The 9,566-nt window shown below is 42.6% G+C and overlaps 1 pseudogene; it reads left to right on the top strand.

Annotated features, from left to right (window-relative positions):
* The window catches only part of LOC143034369 (guanine nucleotide-binding protein subunit alpha-14 pseudogene), a 27,772-nt pseudogene extending 18,292 nt beyond the window's left edge, over positions 1-9,480 (top strand).
* The last annotated feature ends 86 nt before the right edge of the window (positions 9,481-9,566 follow it).

Raw genomic sequence — 9,566 nt, 5'->3', positions numbered from 1 at the left:
TACTTGTTGACCACATTGTTGCTGCATATTCCAATCTTGGTCTTATCAGACTGATTAGTATTTTCTTCACCATTTCTTTATCCAGGTATGTAAATGCCATTTTGATTGTTCTTATTAAATTTAAGTTTCACCAAAAATCTTAATTATTTGTTTCTCAGGTGACATTCATAACAATGACTCCAAGGTCCTTCTCATTTTCAACTTTTTTTTTATTCTTTCTTCTCCCAATTCATATGATCCTGTTATTCTGTTTTTGCTTTTTCCAAATTCCATTATACTACACTTTTTTGTATTGAACTCCATCTCCCACTTCCTACTCCATTCCCAGACTTTATTTAGATCATTCTGTAATGATTCACAATCTTCTTCCGTGTTAACTTTTTTTAATATTTTTGCATCATCTGCAAAGAAGCTCATATAACTTTCAATTTCTTCATCCATATCATTAATATATATAGCAAACATTATTGGGGCCAAAACTGTTCCTTGTGGAACACCACTTATTACTTCATCCCATTTTGAGTGTTTGTCTCTTATCACTACTCTCATTTTTTTTCTTGCAAAAAGTCTTCCATCCATTTAAGCAGTTTGCCCTGTATTCCTCCTTCAGTTTCTAATTTCTTAAGCAACTTCTTATGTGGTACTTTGTCAAAAGCTTTTTTTAGGTCTAGAAATGCACAATCAGCCCATCCATCTCTTTCTTGTATTATATCTATTAGCCTTGAATAGAAACATATTAAATTGGTGACGCATGATCGTCCTTGTCTGAATCCAAATTGTCTTGGATTTGGCACATTGTTTTGTTTTGTTTTTTCTAAATATTTTACCCATCTACTTTTGACAATTCTTTCACAAATTTTTGCTATTGTACTTGTTAGAGAGACTGGTCTATAGTTGGTAGGGTCTTCTTTATTTCCCCCTTTATATATAGGTACTATATTTGTTTTTGTTTTTCCAATCTTCTGGAACTTTTCCTTCTTTCAAGGAACTGTTTATTGTGCTATGTATTTTGTCTGCCAGTTCATTCCTGCATTCTTTCAGAATCCAGTTTGCTATTTCATCTGGTCCATGCGATTTTCTGACATCAAGATTACTCAAGTGTTTCATTATTTCATTCTTTGTTACTTCTATTTCTTTCATAGGAGGGACTTTCTCTTTCCATTCGATCTCTTCCGGTTGTATGTTCTCCCTTGTAAACACTGATTTAAAATGCTTGTTCATAATTTCCGCAATTTCTATTTCCTCTGTGTATTCAACTCCTTGTCTTAATTTCTCTAAATCTTGTTTGTTTTTCAGTTTGTTGTTTACAAATCTGTAAAATAATTTTGGTTGATCTTTACATTTCTCTATGACATCTTTTTCATATTTTCTCTTTTCCTCTCTGCACGCTTGTACATATTCATTTTTATAACAAGTATATATTTTCCATTTTTCAGGTCTTTTGTCTTTCTTCCATTTTGTCCAAGCTTTGTCTCTTTTGTCTTTTAACTCCCTACAACTTCTGTTGTACCAGCACTTTACATATTCTTTTTCTTGCTTTTGTCTTGGGATATACTTTTCCACTCCTTTTTTTTTTTTTTTTTTATAAATTTTTATCAAAATATTCCATTTCTCTTCCACTGTTGTTTCGTCTTTGTATATTCCTTTCCAGTTTTCTTTTTGAAAGAATTCTCTTATTTGATCAAAGTATTTTTATATACATCATTCTTCCTTTTCTATATTGTTCATTTCTTTTCATGTATTTTTCCTCGTTTAGTTCCAGTTCAATCAATATGTGGTCACTTTTACTTATTTGTGTTTTATATTCAATCTTTTCCACTATTCTAGGTTCAGATGTGATTATTAGGTCTAGTCTCGATGGTTCTTCTTCATTTCTATACCTAGTGTTCTCCTGTATCCACTGTGTCATTGTATGGTCAATAATCATCTGGAGTAGAACATTTCCCCATGAGCCGTCTCCACCCTTTACTGTCATCTCTTCCCAGCAGACTTCTTTGCAATTAAAGTCGCCTATCATAACTATTTTTCCTCCATCTTCCATTATCTTATTTAATGTTATCCTTGTGTCTTCTAACATACTTTTATGTTCACTCTCTTCCCACGAGGCTGTTTTTGGAGGTACATAATTTATCACAAACTTTCTGCTCTTCTTATCTGTCTTCCACTTCGATCATAATCATCTCTACTGTATTCTTTCCATATGTGACACACCTCACGTTTATATCCTTCTTAGTCAGGAACATAACTCCACCCTCTTGTTTTGTCTCTCTGTTTCTAATTCAATAATTATATGCATCATGTCCTACACTGTTGGGTGGTAGTGGACCTTTTAATTTCGTTTCTACAATTCCCATTATGTCCGTTTCTTTTTCCTTCAGATAATAATTCAGCTCATTCAATCCTGTTATTAATCCATCTATATTTGTGTAAGACACTCTTAGTTTTCTGCCACTTCCGTTGTATTCTCTGTTTCCCTTTTGTTTTTCTCTAGTATGTCGTATTTCCTTACTTTCATATTCACTACTCTCCAATAGAATTTCTCTTTTTCTGACTCTGTTCTGTTCTCGTTTTTTTCCCCTTAGTTTCATGTCTTTTCATTTTTTCCTCCTCTCTTTCCTCTTTATTCATTTCTCTTTTTATCCATACCTTTTTATATTGTTCACTGTTTGCTAGTTTCCCTGTTTTTGCTAAGATGTTCTCTGCTGTCGTTTGTGACCTGAATTTAATCTTAATGGGTCTGGTCTTATCTATACTATATTTTCCGAGTCTATACATCTCCTCAATTTGTTTAATGATTGCAGGTTCATCTTCCTGAACTAATTCTAGTAAACTGCTTACTTTTTCTTTTTCCTCTTTGATTCTTGTGGTTCTATTTAGATTATATTTATCCTCCATTCCTAATATAATTATACATTTCTTTTTATCTGCTAAGTCTCTTACTATATTTTCCTTCTGTCTCATCACTTTAATGACTGAGTCTTCAGTTTGTTCTTTCATCTGCTGTTTTATTATGTCAGTAAATGCAGCTTTACTGTTCTCTTGGATTTTTTTTCCAACCCTATGCTTCTTTTGCTATGGCCTCTTTATTCTCTTTATTATTCCTCTTTAATTCCTCATTCTCCTCTTTTACTTCTTTTAACTGTCTTTTTAATTCTTCTATTTCTTTAGTTAGGTCTTTGTTCACCTTCTCTAGTTCTTCCAATTTTTCAACTCTCTGCGTGATCCTCGTGAGTTTACCGAACCTATCTTCCCAATGTCTGACAATTTTTTTCAAGTTTTTCTCCCCCCCCCCACATTAAATCCTTGGAAAATGTTATCTTCACTTTCTATTGTGCTGCTCTTATCTATATTTCTAATCTTTACACTTTTGTTAATCCCTTCCTCGTCGCTAAATTGATCTGGGCCGCGTTTGCTTATATGGCGTCTGCCTGCCTGGACCAAGTCCTCTCCTTCTTCATTTCCTTCCATTTCCCTCAGTAATCCCTCCCCTTCTCCTTTTTTTTTATCACCTTCCCACTACACGAGCTTTCCTATTCCCTGTAAATACAATAAGGTACTTCCTTGACGTTGAGATCCACGAAATTTTCACTTTTTCTTCGGAACTCCAATCTTCGCCGTCCATGCGACGAATGTGTGTGTGTGTGTGTGTGTGTGTGTGTGTGTGTGTGTGTGTGTGTGTGTGTGTGTGTGTGTGTGTGTGTGTGTGTGTGTGTGTGTGTGTATGTGTGAACCAGTGCAACATTACATGACAGTTTTCAAATTTGTGAGGCCTGACATACGAGGAATGATTAGATAAGCTAGACTGACTGTAATGAAAGAAAGAACAGAGAGGGCTGGCATTGCCTGTACAAGAAAATTGAAAGAAAGAGATCAGTAAAGAATTTATCTGTGCAAAGCTATCAGCAGATAGAGCGAGACTAATGCAAAACTTAGAAAATATTAGATTTTTAAAAACACTATATGAGAAGAACACGTGAAAATTATAAAAGTTGAACTGTTTTCGTTCACAAAATGTCTAATGTATCAGCATTTACCTGGTCTTCATTTAGACTGGTTAATTCACGCTCTCTCTCTGTTGTTCTTTCTTGGTAAACCTAGTTGACAATCTTGCAGCCTTTTGTTTCCCTGTAACCAAATTAGAAATGTTGTTCTTAAACTCAACTTTGATTATTTATTCTTCATCGAAATCTGAACGTTAAAAGTTTGTCGACGTGCAGGGGGCGGAGCTTAATTGTGACGTCGTGTCGACTTATTTGGGTTCTAAATACAAAAAATCTGAGGGTAGGCGATGCCATGTCGACTTTGAGGATATTTAAAAAAGGCGTTATATTCTTATTCTTTGTTGTATCGTGTAATATTCAGATCGCTTTAGCATGACTTTCGTCAAAAAGCTATGTATATGATATACATTTTTGTTGTTAAATATATTCCAAATGAACGTCGAGATGAATATTATAAGTGATTTAGTGTTTGAAATGTATGAGTCAGGCGATGACCAAGCATATATTGTGTGACCCAATGATTAGTTCAAGTGCGCTTTGATCATGCAACAAAACATGGCCAAGAATATTTGTTTTCTTGTTAGGATGCTCTGTAAGGTACAATTGCTGGATAACTGTAGTGTTTGCTCATCCTCTCTGGCCAACTTGTTAACCTGCTTCCTTTCTTTCAGATCTGGAAGCCTCTGGCAGCGTCGGGCAGAGCGGACAACAACCGGCATTGCCATGGGCTATACGGACACAGTTGCAGTCAGACTGGATGGTTGTAAAGTCACAGGAAGAAACACAAAGCAACACTGGAAGTAGGAAGGGGTGAACAAGAAGTGTGGGCAGCTGTGTCAGGGAATACCAACAAATATTCCTGGACCTAATGGTGAATTCTTTTAGGTTTTCAAACTCGGACGGCGACTGAGAAAGGGAAGACGAGATGCTTCCCGGTTGGTGGTGAAGGTAAACGCTTAGATGGCAGGCAAATAGAAAACAGAGACGTTATATGCAATTTCAGCCATCTGCTAGTCGACAATCCCCACAGATCTACAGGATACCGGCGCTGAAAATTTGTGCAAGCCTGAGTTGTGCATATCGTGTGCGTTTGCAAAAGAGGGATAGGGAAGAAGGTTGTATGTGGGCAAATTCGGGGTTCTCCATAGTCGCCGCGAGCGGGCTGGATGTGATCATGACAACGATCTTTCACGTGATCGTCCTGACAGCACACGCAACCAACAAACATCTTGTGGCCTCGATTCCGGTACCACAGACATCAAACAAAAGAACGCTATTAGAAAATCAACATATACTCATTTCTCTCCAATAAAGTGCATCAGTAACCGCGGTATCTTTCCTTTCCCGCTCAGTGGTTGATCTTGTGATCACACCAGAGAGACCGAAGTTGGTGCCAGTGGCCTACCCGCGGCAGGGACTTCGCCACTTCCCCTCCCTTTTCGTTGACGCTGGTAACATGGCGTGTCCTGATGTTTCTCTTGTCGTAGGACGAGTCTGACATGGCGTGCCCGTTCTCGTGTTACTTCGGTCTGGTGTGCCGGTGCGGCTGCGCGGACAGTGATGGAGGTCACTCGGGTCAGCAGCAGGGGGCGGATTGGTGGCCGGACCCGCGCCGGACGGTCCACGTGCTCCTGCTTGGGGCCGCCGAGACCGGAAAGTCCACCATCATGCGCCAGATGAAGATCATCCACGACGGCGAGATGTCGCCCGGCACACTCCGGCGGTACACACGTCACGTACTCAGCAACGTGCACACGTGCGCGTCACGTCTCGTGGCGGCCGCGCAGGAAGCTAAGCTCTCGTGGCACTCGCCGGAGGCGCAGAAGGCCGCTGAGGTCCTCATTGGCGTGACGGCAGGAGACTGGGGCCTGGAAGTGCCCACCACTCAGGAAGAGGAGGGCATGACGGTGGCGCCTCACTTGCCAGAGGAGCACGCACGGCTCATCACACTGCTCTGGCAGGACGAGACAGCCACTGAGTGTTGGCAGAGGGCCAGCGAGTTCAACCTGCCCGACAGCACGGCCTATTTCCTGGGCGAGGTGAAGCGCTTCGCCAGCAAGCCTTTCCGACCAACGCAGCAGGACGTGCTACGCCTGCGTCTGCCTACCCACTCCGAGACCATCTACGACTTCCGCTACGATAACTGGACGTTCCGCATCACCGACGTTGGAGGGCAGCGCGGAGTGAGGCGCAGGTGGATCCGACTCTTCGACGGCGTCAACGCCATCATCTTTCTAGCGTCCCTGAGCGAGTTCGACCAGCACTCGGACGAGGATGCTGGCATGAACCGGCTGATGTTGTCCAGGAGCCTCTTCCGGGAAACAGTTCAGTTCCAGGGCTTCCAGGACACAGCCTTCATCCTCTTCCTCAACAAGAGGGACGTGCTGGCCTCGAAGCTGAGTCAGCAGCCGCGCGCCCTCCATGCCTACTTCCCCGAGTACCAGGGACCTCCCGGGGACGCTCACGAGGCCGCCCTCTTCATCGAGGAGCAGTTCAAGCAGACGGCCGAGAGGTTCTGCCGCCGGCCCTTCGTCCACCACACATGCGCCACCGACACCGAGCAGACGCGTTTCGTCTTTGCCGCCGTCAGGGAGCACATCATCTTCTGCTACCTGAGGAGCATCACAGGCGAAATCGGATCGCTCTACTGATCCCGTTTTCGCCAGACTCCCTCGGTCCTCTCTGTCCGCCTGGGTTCCTGCGCCATCGGGCTCTTTTGACTGCCCAGGTTGCTTCTATGGTCATTTAGATCCTTGTCAACAGCTGGAAACTGGTCCAGGGGTCGATTCTTATTAACCACTCATTAACACTGGTTCCACGTTGACGAGATTCACTGACCAGATGCCCCTGACTGAACGGCAGTTATCTACGGAAGAAGAACCCTGTGCCAGCTCTACCAGTTCCTGCTGAATGACTCACAGCTACCTACAGGTCTGGTGTGTGTGTGTGGTAGTTTCTGTACGCCATCACCTCAGACCATACGTAACTAGGCTAATCATTCTGTCGTATGCACCGCGCTCCGAGGATCATCGCTTACATTGGGAAGACGATCCGTGACTCTTGATCGCAAACTACGAGTCAAAGTGTATGACCTTGGTTCGGTGCGTCTGGTTCCGAAGACATGACGTCATGGTGACACTAAAAGACGCTATACTCGTGACTGTACCGCGCGGTATGTCCATCTTTCCTCCCCGCCTCCTGATCCTGAGAACTATGGATCAGTTTCTAATAACTAACGGTGACAACAACTTGCTCCGACTGTCTAAACACAGAGGGCAAAGGTAACGGTTCGGCCGTGACCAACCGCCTGTTCGTGTCTTCTGCTCACTTTAAACAGTGTCTCATAAGTCAGTGTAAATAGGCTTTGCATGGGATTCCAGGTTGCTATGAACAACTAGGAAGAAGATACGGTGCCTATTCAAGTGACCAATGGGTGACTAATGGGCCAGGTACCTGGCCATGTGGGAATGGGAATTGCCAACCTCAGGGCCAAAGGAAATTGAAGCTGATGCATCATGTGCCACGTCGAGGAACTATGTGCCAAATGTGTAACTGGACTGACTTTTAGGTCAAAGTTGAGTCGTGTCCCTAAGAGGGAAGACTGACTAGTACTGGGTGACAACGATGACATGAGCGAGGAAACACCACACTGATGAAATGTGAATCTTCGAAGTTCCCTCTTTTTCGGATGTGGGCCGTCACTTTATTCTCTAGAGTGGTTCTTAAAGATTTCCGCAGGTTCTCCTCCGGGTAGATTTGACAATGTCCTCTGTTCTCTATCACGTTGTCATACATGATAACTACATATCCTCTCTCGGAAAGCCACTTCGGATTCTGCTAAGAAACTGTTTTAACACGCCTTTGAGGGGCACCGAGGCATAACTTTAAGACCACTTGCACTAGGGGGAATTCCTTCGCCAGGTCCGGACGAGGACCACGAGTGCGTCCATCCGTCAGGGAACTACTTCTTCGGCCATGACCCCACGGAGCTTCCTGTCGCGACGGCTCCTTGGCGACAGTGAACGGCTAACCGAACTCCACCTATTCTCCTTTCCTCTGCAGGAGACTTCTTCTTCCGCTGCGCTGTGTGGCCCTTCCCGTCCTCTTCTTGCGACGGTTGTCAAAGAGTGCCATTCTTCAGTGCCAGTGCCGATGCTCTGGAACGAGCAAACGAAGTGGAATCAGAAGCACTTTTCGCCAATATGGAAATGCAGTGTGATGGTTGCTGGGGTACAGGGTTCTGTTTTAAAATTGATTGCATCGTGTGGTGTTGAGCTCTATGGTCACATCGCCAAATAGGTTCTGGCTTAGCAAAGCCTGTGTCACTCAAAACGCGTTTTCTGATACTGTTACAGATTCGCTTGAATTAGAGAGACTTCGAAAACAGTATCTTACTTCTCGAGTCGCTGTGATGAAAAATAAAACTAGGAATTAAACATTGTTAAAATCGAGTCATTTTGGTTATTTTGCCAAAGGTATTGTAACGAAAATGAGAACAATTAGATTCGAAGTCTCTTTCAGTCGAGCAAGTCTGAAATAATTGAAAAGAAAATGTGTACATCGTTCAAAGGGTCTGTTGCAATAAATTCACCATGGAATGGGTTAAGGTGGATGTATGCAATTTCAGACAACGTGAATCGAATGCAGGACGTCATGCTCTCTGTAACATTTGAAGTCATAGATTGTTGTAGACACTGAGGGAGAAAGTGAAACGAGCTTACGAAGTGCAATTAATGTAACCTTACTCTTCATGTGATACATTACTCATAGTCCATCGCAGCGACTCCATCAATCTCAAGCCTCACTTAGGGCGACATCTTTGTCGCAACTGCTCCCTATTGGCTGTTGTACTGAGCATTCGAGTTCAACAACCAATCAGGTGCGGTTATGATGAAGATGTTGCCATAATGTGATTTTTGATATTGACAGAATCGCTGGGACGGATTCCATAAAATGCTGCAGCATGAACGTGTGTGTATTTGTGTGTGTGTGTGTGCCTGTGGACTCTAGAAGCCTTGACTGCTCATTTCAATGTTGGGAGAGTGCAAGACAAAGATGCTGCTGGTACTAACATGATTATTTGTTGTCTGTAACCGTTAAAGGTGGCGGCACAGTAGGCTAACATGCTACTTACTTTTGCTACTTCGTTTGAGTAGAAACGACTTCGATTACAATATTCTAGACTTTCGTAAGAACATTTTAACATTGTGTCTAACATTAGTGTAGGTTTAATTCCTCTTAGTTCATCGTTCAGCTTCTCATTCTATGTCGCAAGAGTAACTGGACACTTGGGAACTTGAAAAACAAAAGCGGTAACCGAAGTCGTTTTTACTCAAACGAAGTAGCAAAAGCAAGTAGCATGCTAGCGAGAAATGCCTAGTGTGCTGCCACCATTACGTATTATCATTTCTGTGTGTCAACGGCCCCAGAATGGCAAAGGTCCAATGCTGTACTGCAAAATAAAGACATGAAACTTTAATTTATTTTACTGAATGTCTGTCACGATCCTGAGGCGTGTTTCCGACATTTTGTTACCAAATCCTCCTTACAAACGAAGGCTGACCA

This window comes from Oratosquilla oratoria, chromosome 17 (assembly GCF_046742065.1).
Source record: "Oratosquilla oratoria isolate Oo_2021 chromosome 17, ASM4674206v1, whole genome shotgun sequence".
Classification (NCBI taxonomy): domain Eukaryota; kingdom Metazoa; phylum Arthropoda; class Malacostraca; order Stomatopoda; family Squillidae; genus Oratosquilla; species Oratosquilla oratoria.
The sequence above is the reverse complement of the archived record's forward strand: the minus strand, read 5'-3'. Positions and strand labels throughout refer to the sequence as shown.